Genomic DNA, 16,717 nt, shown 5'->3' on the forward strand with positions numbered 1-16,717 from the left:
AAGCACCTTAAGAAATGCTCAACATCCTTAGTCATCAGGAAAATGTAAATCAAAACAACCCTGAGATTCCACCCTATATCAGTCAGAATGGCTAAGATCAAAGTTTCAGGTGATAGTAGATGCTGGCAAGGATGTGGAGAAAGAGGAACACTCCTCCATTGTTGGTGGGATTGCTAGCTGGTACAACCACTCTGGAAATCAGTCTGTCGGTTCCTCAGAAAATTGGACATAGCATTACTTCTAGACCCAGATTTACCACTCCTGGGCATATACCCAGAAGATGCTCCAACATATAACAAGGACATATGTTCCCTATGTTAATAGCAGCTTTATTTATAATAGCCAGAAGCTGGAAAGAACCCAGATGTCCTTCAACAGAGGAATGGATAAAAAAAAAATATGGTACATTTACAAAATGGAGTATTACTCAGCTATTAAAAATAATGAATTTGAGAAATTCTTAGGTAAATGGATGGAACTAGAAAATATCATCCTGAGTGAGGTAGCCCAATAACAAAAGAACACACACAGTATTTATTCACTGATAAGTGGATATTAGCCCAAAAGCTTGAAATAGCCAATATTCAACTCACAGACCACATGAAGCTCATGAAGAAGAAAAACTAAGTGTGGATGCCTCGGTCCTACTCAGAAGGAGTAACAAAATACTCAAGGGAGCAAATATGGAGACAAAGTGTGGGACAGAAACTGAAGGAGGGGTTGTCTGAAGACCATTTTATTTGGGTGTCCATCCCATATGCAGTCACCAAAATTAGACGTTGATGTGGATGTCAGGAAGTACATGCTGACAAGCACCTGATATAGTTGTCTCCTTAGAGGTCTGCCAGAATCTTACCACTGATCTGATCAAGGGTTCCCAATGGAGAAGTTAGAAAGAAGACTGAAGGACCTGAAAAGTTTGTGGCCCCATGAGGAGAGCAACAATACCAACCAAACAGAGCTCCCCAAGGTCTAAACCACCAGCTTGGGAGTGCATATGGAGGGACTCATCTGTATATGTAGGGGAGGATGCCCTTGTTGGGAGAGGAGATCCTTGGTCTCATGAAGGCTGAACACTGAGTGGGGGGGGGGAATTCGAGAGTAGGGAGGTGGGGGTTGGGGGTAGGTGGGGGCACATCATCATAGAAGCAGGAGGAGGGGGCATGGGATAGGAGGTTTCTGGGTGGTGGGGTGAATGGTGTAAAGAGATACAATCTGAAATGTAAATGTTATATCTAATAAAAAAATAAAAAAATATTAAAAAGGACTGGAAAAAAAAGAGAGAGAGAGAGTTGCTACAAAGAAACAGCATAAAATGATGGTCATTTGATGGGATCTACATTATGCTGGAGTCCTCATTTAGAGTCTTCATTCTGCCACTAATTGTCAGGCAACCTTGATTTATTTACTGTATTCTTATAGAGTTCGGTATTTATAAGAATGAAATTTATTTTCAGTACAGCATTTATGAACTGAGGAAAATTCTCAATACAGATCTATCACCAAACTGAGGATAACTAAAATGCAGGGAGTCTTGGTTCAGAAATAACTGACTTAGATATTCTCATATGTTCACATAGATCCGAAAACACACACAATCCCTGGCTCTAAGCTAAGAAGACATCAGAAAGCAGTCTACAAAAAAAATGAGGCACTTAGATCAACAAAATTGTCTTGGTTTCTAAAACTGTGCTTTAGGCCTGCCTGTGTTTCAAGTTTCACTCGGGGGTCAGCACCACAGTAATTCTTTTGGGTTCCTTGTGGGAAAGGTTAAAGTTTACATGTCACTGGATATATTAACTAAATATCACACTAACAATTTGTATTCCCAGCAGACAGTGCTATTGATTTCATAAGTGGGCTAGGTTATGAATAGTAGAAGCTAACATCCACTGTGGCCCCAGAAAACAAACACTGTCTTCACTTGCATGCTTTCCTTTCATTGTCAAAGTAGAAGTGGTCGCCCTGCGCAGAACCTGCACTTCTTGGCTCATGTAAATAACACCTCTAGGGGCTTGGGGTCTCAAACTTCCGAGGCATATTTGACTTTATTTATTTTTCCTTTCATCAAATGTGATTTAAACATATGAACCACAAGATTATAAATGCAAGCTTTCCATTGGGGATGAAATTGAACATTTCGAAAAAGCAGGTAAAAACTCAGTTCTTCCTGGTAGCTTCAGGTCAGGGCTTTGCAAGAACAAAAGTCTGAGGCTGGGCTGTGGTGGTGCACATGTTAAATGGCAGCACTTGGGAGGCAGTGGCAAAAAAAAAAAAGTGCAGAACACAAATCTGGTTTGAATAGTTCTGGATTAAAGAGCAAAGTCTTATGGGATTGTATGCTGATTCCAAGAGTTCTCCTGTGTAGTGTATTGGCTTCATTTCCTGTTGCTGTGATAAAATACCATGAATAAAGCAACCTACAGAAAAAGGGTTCATTTTAGCACATACTTCATGGTACAGTCAGTGAACCATGATGGGAAGATCAAGGCAGCAGGAAGCCATGGCATCTGGTCATAGCATCTCCAGAATCAGGAAGCAGAGCAGGAGGAATAAGTGCACAAAGCCATCCGGTTTCCTTCTACATTTATAGACTCTAGGATGCCAGCTAAGAATAAAGTTGACACCCACAGTTCATGAAGCACCACATCTCAATTAATGTAATCACGATCATTCCTTACAGGAATGGCCAGAGGTCCATCTTTTATGTAGTTCTAGATTCTGTCAAATTGACAATCAGTACTGATTATTAAATACTAGTTAGCTAGTCTGAGAAACATGGATAAATCTTTGGAGACCAGTGTTTACTCATCTTTACAATGGTATCAAAGTCCTCGTCTGTGAACATGTAACTGCATTGCAACACTTGATGCAAGTATCACTTGCTCTACGAAGTTTAGCTCTTGTCCTGGCTCATTCATTTCTTTATAGCTACATCATGTAAAGCTCAGCATGGTTTTTTTTACCATCCCTTGTGTGGAAACAGAGATCATTGTTTCTGCTTAGCCTACCCTTCTCTTCTTAATCAGCCTGAAGTCCTTGCCCACGGACTAGCATGGCTCTTATTTAATGTGGCCTTCCCCATATCAGTTAACACAGTCTAGAATCTCTGCCAGAGAACATCCAAAACTTTGTTTTCTACCTGAGTCTAGATCCTGTCAAGTTGACAATAAATATCAATCATCATAAGTTAGGTCAAATATTTCTCAACTTGTTATCCAAGCATGCCACTTTGAAACCATAACTTTCTACACCTTGGCCTTACAGATTCATGGCCATTTTGTGATGCAAAAATTTCATTAAACTGACTTCAAAACTCCTAATAGTCTTGTAGGTTACGAGTGGGACTTGGTGCCCACTTCTCCTTCTTTGTGTTGTAATACTGTCTGGCCTAAACTCATGCAGGTCTTGTGCATGCTGTCACAGTCTCTTGAGTTCACACATGTATCAGCCTTCTTGTTTCTGAAAAGTAAATAAATAAATAAATAAATAAACCACTGTTTCCATAGAGACGTCCTTTACCTCTGTCTCTGACAATCTGCCTCCTAGGAAGGTCTCCTGCTCATAAGTAGATGTCCAATACAAAATGGACTCTATGGAGGTATTGTAAGTGAGTCTCTGTCTGTCTGTCCGTCCGTCTCTCTCTCTCTCTCTCTCTCTCTCTCTCTCTCTCTCTCTCTGTGTGTGTGTGTGTCCCCTCTTTATTAACTTTGTTTGTTTCCTTCTTGTTTGGCATTGGCTTTGGTGGATTGTTTTTAATGAAGTGAGAGAAGAAACCTGAAGTTGGGTGGTTAAGGAAGAGATGAGTACTTGGAAGGAGCTAGAAGAAGAGAAAGAATATGATCAAATATAATGTATGAAAACAATAAAATAGTTTTTAAGGGTCTGATAGTCTTTAAAACTTCCAAACTGTTTAAAAGTATGTGTGCAAAGTCTCATCTGAAACTTGGGTAATCTCTTACCTGTGTGCCTTTATAACACCAAAAAAGACAGTTATACATTGATGAGATGCTCAGTGGGTAGAGGCACTTGTTTCCAAGCCTAATGATCTGAGTTCAATACCCAGAATTCATACTGTGTAATGAGAAGACACTTAGGTGTCCTCAGACCTCTCTCTATGCATGTGCTGTGCCAAGTGGGACACACACACACACACACACACACACACACACACACATCTAAAATCAAAATACCAAATTAAGTGCTTCCAACATACAATGGCACAGAGTAAGCATTAACAGTCTAAAAGGGAGGAATGAGGGCATAGCAGTGAAAAATCTAAACAAAGAAACACTGAAATACAGTATGGAAAACACCACTATGTCAGGCATCTCCATCTCATGATGCAATAATCATCTACCTGGACTCCAACTGGCTGGAGTAGACCCACTCTCTAGGTCTTTTTCCTGTAGTAATGTTGCCTTTCTCAGGCCATGTTTACTCCATGTCTACAGATCTCCTTAGTGAATATCCTGTGGTCCTGGTACCTGAAACACCCTGGGTATTTATTGCCACTCAGACTTTGCCTTAATGAACGTATGCAATGGTCTCTCTTGACCTTGCAGGCATGCCAATCCTGCCACACATTGCCCACCCTCAACAGCCTACTCCAACTTAGACACAAGTTTTCATGACTCATTCATTTATTCTTGCATCAATAATACCTATAAAATCAGTGTCAACGGACAACCCTGCGACATTCTGCTGGAAGCTCCAGAAGTAGCCTGGTCTCATTGGACCTCTGTTACCATGGCATCTGCCTACCAGGGTGTTTGCTCTTAGACACAGCCTCCTTGAGTGGTTCTTTCAGTTTAAATCGTCTTGTTTCAGACAGAGTTTATTCTCACATGGTAGAGACATTGTTGGTTGCAGTCCTGCTCTCCATGTGGCTATCCTGTTGTTGTAAGGACTGTGAGGTTTGTCTTTAACTCTTAAATTCATGTGGACTCTCCTTGTCAGCAACTTTAAGCTTGTTCACATACCTATGCTTATTGAAGTCCATAGGTTTTTAGATCTTCTGCTGCCCCTCAATTGCTAAGAGCAGCAAACTTTATCCTGAATGTTGAGCTGTCTTGAAATTTCCCCCACCAAACAACCCAGTCTGTTAATTTAGAAATCAGCCTCATTTGAGTTCTCAGGTCATGGATGGAGAGGAGCCAGAATCTTCACTAGAATGTATCAAGAATGACTGCTAGCCCAATAGACAATAGATTCTAGTCCCTCCAGGAAACCTTGTAGGCTGGGTCTCCATTGATCACATTTCTTATGTCATCCTGATCATCCCAGTTCCATCAGAATGGTACATTTGGCTCTGATTATAGTATTTAAGGATTCTTCAAGTTAAAGTCCCAAATTCCTTCATTTTCCTCCCAGAAACCTATTGCAAAGACTTAAGATCACATGATCAGGTTTATCACAGCAAAGATGTCTCTTTTTTAGAACTGATTCCTATATCAGTTACATATTTGGTTCCTAAGACAGCATATCTGACAAAAGCTGCTTAAAGGATGAAACTTATTTTGACTCAGTGTCCATTAGAGCCGGGAAGGTAGCAGGAAGCTGAGGTCTTGTGGAAGTCAGGAAACAAAAAGAGATGAATGCTAATACTGTACGTACTTTCTCCTTTTTAGCCAGTGTGTAGGATGGCATCTGGTAGAATGATGTTGACCAAATTTAGAATGAATCTTCCCATCTCAATTAATATAATCTCAAAAAAATCCCTCACAGACATGCCCAGAGCTTTTAATTTTATGTAATCTAACATCAGGTCAAGCTAACAAACATTATTAGCTACTATAGTTGGTAAAGAAATGAATAGTGAACAAAAATGTAAGTATATAATAAATAAATGAAGTAGTATAAAAGTTCAGCATATAATTTTTGCTGAAGTCAGTAAGGGAAGGCTAGATAATTATGAATTTATATAAATATGCAGTTGTACCATGTAACATGTAATGTATGTTATATATAGCTATAAATTAAACATAAATTGTATTTATACAAGTGACATGTTTACCTTCACGATGAAACACATACCATTTTGCTATAAAAAGTTATTATCTTTGGATCAATAAAGATGGCTCAGCCAACAAGAACACTTCTTGCTCTTCCAGTGTACTCCAGTTTAGTTTCCAACACACGTTATCAAGTGGCTCACAATTGCCTGTAACTCTAGCCCCAGGAGATCTAACACCCTCTGCTGGCCTCCACAGCAACCCACACACATTTTCTGTAAAGTCACCCAAACACATATGCATACACATAAGTTAAAACCAAAAATCTTTTTAAAAAATCATTTTGATTTTAAACGCTATGAAGATAAATGACTACTTTCAGTTTACTTTGGAATAAGTGAAAAAAAAAGTTAATAACATGGGGGATCCTGTACTTAATCAATCAATTGGTTCAGCTTCTAAAACAACACTAAACTTATCTTGGCTCTTCCTTGCGCATCAAATTAATTTAAAACTCTGCAGCATGACTTTCCAGAGGTTTACAGTCTTGCTGTATTTTTTTCTTACACATAATGTAGGTGTTAGTTACGCTGAAGTAAATTCCATTCCGAAGTGTACTATGTGGGTTCACCATACTGTCTCTCCGCTCTTAAGGTTTCTTCACTATTATATTCATAAGACCATAGGGATAAAACTGTTGTACTGTCTTGTAAATGCCAGCTCTTCCTACAGATGTGCATGCTGGGAATGCTCCCGAATTTGAGGAGCTAAGTGCTGAACAGACGGACGTAGGCAGACAGACGTACGGTACAAGGTCTCCTCACAAAATAAATAAATAAATAAATAAATAAATAAATAAATAAATAAATAAATGGAAAAGTGGTGGAGGCTGTTACATAATTTAATTTTGTTCATGTTTTTCTTGTCTTGCAGGGATTTCTCCCTAATTCAAGGCCCCTGTTGGAGCTTCTCACTCTTGAGTGATTCACAAGTTCTTGCACCTTACTGCTGGGTCACTTGGTAAAATAGTAACCCTACATTTCTTATCCAAAAAAACCTGTCACTTTCAGCATACCCTGGATGTTAATACTTCATGAATTTCAAAACCAATGACTTTTCTTTGTGCAGCTTTTCTCCCATCCTTACACAGAACGTCTGGGCACAGACGCCATGCAATTGGTTAGAGCGGCTCACTGTGTTAGCACATTGAAGCTTTTGAAAATCCTCATCAGATGGTAATGGCAAAGATAGGGTTTTACTAGCCTCAGTACCGATTAGCGGAAGCCCAAGACCTCAAACATGTAAGAGTGTCAGCCATTACTGTGGGCCAAATGGGTTTTAAGTAATGTTACTGAATATATTTTGCCTCAAAAAGAATGAATGCTTAGGAGCAGAGTGCAAAGTCACACAATATACTTGAATATATTTGGCTCTGAGAATACAAGGGTATCCAGTTAAGCCTGGGAAGACTCTGGAGGGCATCTAAACATGAAGCATTAGGGGTAAGAGGCAGGTAGATGACAGAAGAGGTGACCCTGGAGCGCTGATTGTCGCTAGGTATCTCCTTTAGTACTGGAGATATTTAGAGAAGCCAGAATGCTGAAGACAAGTCAATGCACATGTGTGTGCCTGTGTGCCTGTGGTGTGTTTGTGTGTGTATGTGTATGCATGTGTGTGTATAGATTATTGGTGAGTTTTTATATGAAGAAAACACAATGAGAAACAAAATAAAAAAATCAGGGACAATGGGTGGGAGGGTACTTTCTAAGAGAAGTGAAAGTCTCAAGGTTGTTTAGGAAATCTCTGTCCCACTCAGAGCCCAGGCCTTTTAGGATAGTGTTAAAATGATCTTGCCATGGCTGTGGTGATTATCACTTATCTTCTGATGTCAAGAGGCTCCTGAATCCAGCAGGGTTTTTTATTATAGAAAATGCCACTAAAGCTGGGCAATGTGGTACATACCTATACTCTCAGTGCTCCTGAAGCATGGCAAGAAATCACAAATTCCAGGGACTTCGGTGATACTTTGTCTTAAAAAGAAAGAAAGAAAGAAAGAAAGAAAGAAAGAAAGAAAGAAAGAAAGAAAGAAAGAAAAAAACAGAGTAACAGAATAAAAAAATGCCATAAAGTGTTATGGTGTTCTGAGTTGTTTCCTTTTAACAGCGAAAGCGAGTGTGAAAGTGCCGACTGTGGAAGTCAACAACCCGAGTTTGATCCCCAGATCCCTTGGGAGGGAACCAGCCCAAACCCCAAAACATTGAAATGAGCCATTAATATAAAATCAGTTTGTTGAGTGCCTTCATGACATATCCAAAACCCTGGGTTCCATCCTTAGCACACATAAAACAAGGTGTCCTATAATCCCAACACTTAAAGAGGTAGAGGTAGGATGATTAGAAGTTCAAGGTCATCCTGAGCTATATAAACCTATCTCAAAAGGTTTTAGGAGCTAGAGAGATGGCTCAGTGGTTAAAAGGACTTTCTGCTCTTGCAGAGGACCCAGGTTCAGTTCTCAGCAGCCACATGACTTACAATTTCATTTTCAGGATCTAGTCTACTCTTCTGGTCTCTGTAGAACCATACATGTACATGGTACACATACATATAGGCACTTACACACGCATAAAATAAAAACGATTTTTAAAAAGTTATAAAAATTGAAGTGACATTCATATCACTTAAAATCAGTCATTCAGAAGTTCAATTTAGGGTCATTTAGTTCTTTCCAATATTGTAAAGCACTGACTCTAACAGAAAAACATTGTTTTTCTCAAGACAAAGAGAATTCTATAGTCACAGTTGGCGCCTTCTGACCCTGCCATTCAGCAGCGATCTATTTCCTGTCTCTGTGACTGGTCGTTTTAGGTATTTGATATGAATAAAATCATAAAGTTTTGACATTTAATGCCTGGTTTATTTTATTTAGTAATGTGCTTATGAGACTCGTGGGTGCTGTAGTACAGTCCACGTACACACCCTTAATTTGTATGGCTAAAGAATATTTCATTGTAGGTATTCATCTCAATTTACCATCTATCTTTTGATGTATAAACATGGGAAGATCCCAAACGTGAATTTCATATTTTGCTGATTCTGAGTGGTAATGCTCCGTCCGTTTTTTTTGTAGAAAGTTTCATTTGAATGCCTGTTGAGTGTAAGTCCACGAGAAGAACTGATGGAGTAAGTTGCAGTTTATTCTCTATTCACTTTTTGAGAAGTCATGTAACACTCTTGTACCTTGGCTTGTCATTTGATATGACTGTAGCTCTGTGGCTGTGTGTGGTAGGCTCCTGTCTCCACATCTTCACAAATGCTGACTTTTCTTTCTCTTGTTTTGTTTATAAATATGCCAGAGTGTGAATCTTATTGCTTTTTGGATTTTCAACCATTGATTAATTGTTCTTAGCATGTGCGTGTTAGCCATTTGCATTTCTTTTCTTTAGAGAAACATTTGTCCAGTAGGTTAGAGGACAGCTTTTGACTTTGTTCTCTCCTTCACTGTGGTTTCTGGGAACTTGTATTCAGGTCATAGGCTTGTGCAGCAAGTTTTACTCACTAGGATGTCTTACCAGCCATCATGTTCTTGTTGATGCAACATGTTGCATCCTTTATATATTGCACACACTGGAACTTTACTAAATATGTGGTTTTAATTCTTTTCACCATGCTCTAGTTTTTTTTTGTTGTTGTTTTGTTTTGTTTTTTTACTTTATTGATATAGAAATGTTTTAAGATTTAAGTATTGATTTTTCAAAAGGCTAATTGTTTATTTTTAAAAATCATATGAACATACATGTGATCATGTGTAGATATGTGTTCATGAATACAGGTGACTGAAGAGGCCACAGATGTCAGATGTCCCTAATATCTCTTTGTTCTCTTTAATATGTTCAAATCCCATTTCTTGCATGTGTATAGCAACTTGTTGTTCATGTGAACACCAGCATTTCCAGAAACATTTGTTGAAGAAATTATTTTATCCACAATAACAGGCATAGGCAGCTTTTCTAAATTAATTGGTCATGGATATATATATATGTTTGCTTTTTGGACTCAATTCTATTTGATTTTTCTATGTTTCTATTTTTATTCTAGTATCATGATTTGAATACTGTAGCTAAGGAGCATGTTTTGAAACTAAGTGATTTTCCTAACTTTGTTTTCTCTATCTATCTATATATCATTTATTTGTGTGTCTAAGTATATATGTATGTATATATGCATGTATTTATCATCTATAAATCAGCTATCATTATGATCCATCTATCTCTTGATCTATCTGTTTGTAGATCTATCATCACTATCTATCTATCTATCTATCTATCTATCTATCTATCTATCTATCTATCTATCTATTATCTATCATTCATCTGTCAATCATAGCTGTCTTAACTGCCTTGTATGTCTGCAGTCTGTTTCATTTTAACAGGAATGTAAAGATAAGATAATTTCTGTAGGAAAGCTCTTGAAATTTTGACATGAAATGCATTGACTCTCTAGATCATTTTTGGAAGTATTACTCTCTTAATATTAAATCTTACAGTTTATTGGACAGGGTATATCTTTCCACTTACTTATATCTGCTTTAGTTTCCTTTACAATGTTTGGCAATTTATAAGAATGTTGCCTGTCACTTCCTTGGTTAAATTAATTCTAGATATATTATTATTTTAGATTGTAGAATAAAAAGCATTGTTTTTTTTTTTAAATTTTCTTTCCAGATTTTTTTATAACTCTATATAGAAGCAAAATTAAATTTATATTTCTCTTGAATGCTGATCCTTTCAACTTGTTTATTGTCTGTGGCTGCTACTTGTCCCAATTTTGCCTTCTATTGTTGTGACAAAAAAAAATGAGCATATTTACATATTTAGGAACGTGCGTGTGTGTGCATAGTGTCTATTCCATGAGATTTGCTGTATATAAAGTTATGGTATATTTAAACAAGTATGTTTATATTCATATTGTTTCATTTTCTCTGCCTTTTTTGACTACATATTCAAAATAGAACCTTTTGTACAAATTTAAATAGGGCTAAAAGAAAGCATGCATGTTTCTTTCTTTACTTAGAGGGAAAACACAATGCAGCACATTATTCTCTATTATGTTAGTGTACTAGAACTATCATAGTAGAATACCACAGACAGAATACCTTCAAAGACAGAAATGTGTGTGTGTGTGTGTGTGTGTGAGAGAGAGAGAGAGAGAGAGAGAGAGAGAGAGAGAGAGAGAGAGAGAAAGATACTGTGTGTGTATTTATTTGGATAAATGCAGGGTTATTTGTTTTAGTATGTGTTCGGGAACCAGAAGAAAATCTTGGGTGTTGATCCTTGCTTTAAAGCTTATTTGTGATAGGGTCTATCCTCTTGTTGTATGGTGCTGCATATGTGAGATTAATTGGCCCACGAACATCAAGAATTCTTCTTTCTGTAGTTTCAATATTCCCATAGGAGTGCTGGGAATGCAGATACACATGCTGCTGTGTCCAGCATTTATATGAGTCCTTGGAATTCACACCCAGGTCCTTACCAGTTTTATAGTCAGTGCTTTTAGCCACTGAGCTATCTCCCAGTAACACTTATTTTATCGCAGCTATTAAGCCTAGAAATCTAATATCTACACATGAGCAGGTTTAATTCCTCCTGAGACTTTTAGCATTGCCTTACAAGTGACCACATTCTTCCCATCTTTCTCTTTCATTCTTTTGTCAAGAGAAGGGTTGAAAAGATGGCTCAATAAATAGTTGCTGAGTCCAATCCTCAGTAGCTACATGGTGGGGGGGAAGAAAATTGATGATTGCAGGTTGTCCTCTGACCGCCACATGGTTTCCATAACACACACACACACACACACACACACACACACACACTGTTTTTTTTTTTTCAAAAAGAAAGAGAACAGTCCTATTAGAAGATCCCTTGATGACTTAATTTGCACTTAATTATCTCATTTAAAACCATATCTCTGAATATAGCCTTGTGTCTAAGAACCTGGGTTTTCAGGCATTTAGTGCCATATAACTCAGTTATAACAAGTATGAGGTTCATGAAAGCCTGTTATCACACTGACATTTTTTCCTTCTATTCCAGCTTTGCTGGATGGTTTTATCATGATAAATGGTGAACTTTGTCAAGTGCTTGCTGTTGGTAGTAACGGAGATCATCTGGTGTCCCTACATAAGTTCTGCCAATTTCATATTGATTGATTTAAAACAGCTTGAATCATTTTCTGGAATAAGTATCATTTGGAAATAATATATAATATTTTCAGTTTACTGTTGAATTCTATTTACTATAATTTCTTTGTACTGTTACTGAAGCAGAGGGACTAGGCTGTAGGTTTCTTTAAACTTTGTGTTTCTATGACCGTATATTAACACCATAATAACAGGCTTGCCTGTGGCATTTTATCCATGCACATTGTGTATTTCAATCACATTTACCTCCTATCACTCTCCCTTTTTAGTGGCCCATGCTCAATATATAATCCCCTTTCCAACCTAAATAACCCTACAGCTTCTTCTCCTTTCATGCTATTGTGGTGCATGTGTGAGTGTGAGTGTATGAGTGTGAGTGTGTGTGTGTGTGTGTGTGTGTGTGTGTGTATAAGAGGAGGGTGGGTTTCATTATGGTTGTTTATAGGAACAAGAGTTGGAGTTTATTTACATGAGCATACGCTCCTTGTCAGTGAGCTACAGCACTAATGAAATGGTTCTCCTTCCATTATCAACTTTTATTTGTACACAATTGTCCTGTAGCTTTAAAAGCAAGGTACTACTTCGTAGAATGTGTTAAAACATTAAGTTTTGCTTATTTATTATAGCAGTTTGGTAAAAGTTAACTATGATCCCTTAAATGTTTGGTAGAATCGAATAGTGAGACCAAAGACCTGGGTGGGGTGTTAGATCTTTGAATGGCTTTTGATATCTGATTGGATTTTTTTTATTTGTGATACTAAAATTTTCATTTCTTCTTGTGTCAGTTTTGATAATTTGTAGTTCCAGGAATGTTTTTGCTTCGTCTGGGTTATTTAATTAACTGGCATACAAGTTTCATAGATTTCTCTTAGAATCCTTTGGACTTCTGGAAGCAGTGCTAGTTGATGAGTTATAGTGAAATTCACTCTGAGAAAAGTCTACATATAGACACATACATTAAGTTGATATGCTAGAAGTGTTAGATTAGGAAGCTGGTAATTAAGAGCTTATAGGTCTTTTGTTTAGCACCTGATTTTTTTTTAAATACACAGTCAACTCAATTATTTCCATGGAGAGAAATATACTATTATCCCATCTTGCCCTACATTCATGAAACTTGAAACTCAGATATCATAAAGTGTTGATATGAAGAGATGATAGAGTGAAAATATAATGATATTCAGTCTTTCTTTTTGGGGGATTTACTCCAGTATAGACACTATAGTAAATATTTTATTATATTTAATTTTGAACTACATTTGAAATACAATTATAAGTACAAAAATGTGAAAGTAAAAGCAAACAAACAGGATTTACCTCCCACACACATACCTCCCTAGCTACAGAGGACACTCCCTGGGAACATATAGGCCACTCCTGCCATATTGTCACCTTTTTATTTTTTTATTCCTCCAAGTCCAAATCGACAACCTATCTCCACCTCTGCAGCAGAGCACCTAGGCAGCCTCCCCCTCAACCATATCTCTAGTGTATCCTACATATCTTCCCCTTCTAAAATCCCTCCCCCAATCTTTGCCATTCCCTAACTCCAACAGACACTTCCTATGACCACAAAAGCTATTCTTGCCAGCGAAGCAGGTAGCATGACTGTAGACCTGCTCCTCTCCTGCTTTTCCAGGTCAAATCCCATGGTCTTATCCCCAGGTATGCACCTGATGCAGCATCCCTTTCCCACTACTTTTAGTCACCATAGATAGAGAAAAGAAGACATGTGATAAAAACCAAATTTAGGCAATATCTATATACAAACTCAACCATAAGGAGTCACTAGAGCTAAACTCTCAATCCAAATAGGATTGTATGTATGTATTCACTACATACAAGAAAACAAAGAATAAATAATCTCATACCTGCAAAGTCAAAAGAAGGGAAACATCAGCACCACCATCACCACTATCAATCCCACCAGCATCAGCATCAGCACTAATACTACCACTACCACTATTGTCACTACCACCACCACCACCATTACCACCACCACTACTATCAAAAAAGAAACAATAGGAAACAACACTAATTAGTCATTGATATCTCTCAACATCAATGATCTCAACTCCCAATAAAAAGATACAGACTAACAGAATGGATATGAAACCAGTATCTATCTTACTGCTACATCTAAGAAACACAATTAACAATAGACATTACCTCAAGGTAAAAGATGGCAGAAAGATATTGTAAGCAAATGGACCTAAGAAGGAACCTAATATAGCCTTAATATCTAATTAATAGAATTTAATCAGAAGAGATAGGGAAGGATACTACATACTCATCAAAAAAATTCACCAACAGGACAGTGTAATTCTTAATATTAATGCCACAAACACAAGAGTACCCAAGTTTATAAAAAGAAACACTACTACAGATTAAATTACATATTGACCTTCACATACTGATAGTGGGAGATTTTAATACCTGACTCTCTTTAATAGACATGTCACCCAGACAATAACAAAACACAGAAATGATTGAGAGAACTGATATTGTAAACCAAATAGATACAACCAAAATTTACAGAACGTTTCACCCAAACACAAAAGATAAACCTTCTTCTCAGCAGCTCATGAAACCTTCTCCAAAACTGACCTCATACTTGGACATAGAGTAAGTCTCGAAAGTTCCAAGAAAACTAAAATACCCTGCTTTCTATCAGAACACCATGAATGAAAACAAGATATCAACAACAGAAACTACAAAAGCTTACAAACTCATGAAAACAGCATAAATCTCTACTGGATGAAATATGGGTCAATATAGAAATTGAGAAATAAATAAAAAACTCTAGAATTGAGTGAAAATGAATATACAATACACCCAAACTTATGGGACACAATGAAGTCTAAAGCTACAAACTGATATGGACTCTCCTCTTAGAACAGATGCCATTATGTAAACAAAAGTATATGTTGTTGTATGCACTGTGACACATAACATCTTTCACAGCAAGACTTTTTTTTCTTTGCTGAAGGGGAGATTGCGAGTATGGAGGGTGAACATGAGGGAGGAGGAGAGGAGTGAGATTGATGTACATGGTGTGAAATTCACAAATAACTGACAAAAAGTTTTTTTTTTTAAATAAGCAATATAATGAATCTATGAAAAAAAAAAAAAAGAGTTGGTCCTTTGAGAAAATCAATAAGATTGGCTAACCCTCATCCCAATTAACTAGAAGGCAGGAATACTATATCCAAATTAACAAAACTAAATGAAAGCTGTAACAACAGACACCAAGGAAATCCAGAGAAGCATAAGGACATATGTTTCTATGGAATGTACTCCAAAAATTTGAAAAATGTTAAAGAAATGGTTAATTTTGTGAATGCATACCATTTATCAAAGTTAAATCAAGATCAGAAAAGTAGATGAGCAATTTAAATAGACCTATAATACTAGTGAAATAGAAGTAGTTAAAAATTTTCTAACCAAATAAAAGCCGAGGGCAAGATGATTTTTGGACAGAATTCTTCCAGATTTTCAAAGAAGAGTTAATCCCAATACTTCCAAAATTATTCCATGAAATAGAAACAGAAAAAAACATTGCTGAATTCACTTTATGAAACCACACTTAAGCTGATATCCACAACACACTAAGATCCAACAAAGAGAATTACAGACCAATTTCCCTTATGAAGATAGGTTCAAAAATATTCAATAAAATATTTGCAAACTGAATACAAGAAAACATAAAAGAGATCAGCCCCTATAATTAAGTAAGGGCCGCTCCAGAGACTCGGGGATGGTTCAATATACAGAAATTAATGAACATAACCTACCATATAAAAATTGAAAGGAAAACTCCACATGATCAAGTTATTAGATGCAGAATAGGCTTTTGACAAAACCTAAGTCTCCTTCCTGATAAAGGTCCAGGAGAGACTAGAGATACAAGAGACATACCTCAACATAATAAAGGCAGTTGGCAACAAGCCCATATCCAACATCAACTTAAATGCAGAGAAACTAAAAGTAATTTCACTAAAATCTAGAACAAAATAATACTGTCCACTCTCTCCGTATCTATTCAACATAGGACCTGAAGCCATAGCAATGAGACAACTGAAGGAGATCAAGAGGATACAAATAGGAAAGGAAGAAGTCAAAGTATTGTTATTTGCAGATGATATGATAGCATACATAAATGGCCTGAAAAATTTCCCTAGTAAGTTCCTACATCTGGTAAAAACATTCATCAAAGGAGCTAATACAAAAAGGAAGAGCAGCACAGTAGGAGAGGAGGTGAAACGAGTGTAAGAGCCAGAAGAGATGGAGGACACACACATGCACACACACACACACACACACACACACACACACACACTCCCACACACACATGCACAAATTAAGGCTCTCTAATCAACATGAGCAAAACTCATTTGAGCTCACAGAGACCGAGGCATCGTGCACAGGGTCTGCATGGGGCTGTCCCAGGTCCTCTGTGTATACACGATGTTCTCCAGTTTATTGTTTTTATGGGATTCCTGAATATGTGAATGAGTGGCTCTCTGGGTCTTTTGCCTTCTCTTGAGCTCTTTTCCTTCTGTTTGCC

This window comes from Arvicanthis niloticus, chromosome 25, assembly GCF_011762505.2.
Source record: "Arvicanthis niloticus isolate mArvNil1 chromosome 25, mArvNil1.pat.X, whole genome shotgun sequence".
Lineage (NCBI taxonomy): Eukaryota > Metazoa > Chordata > Mammalia > Rodentia > Muridae > Arvicanthis > Arvicanthis niloticus.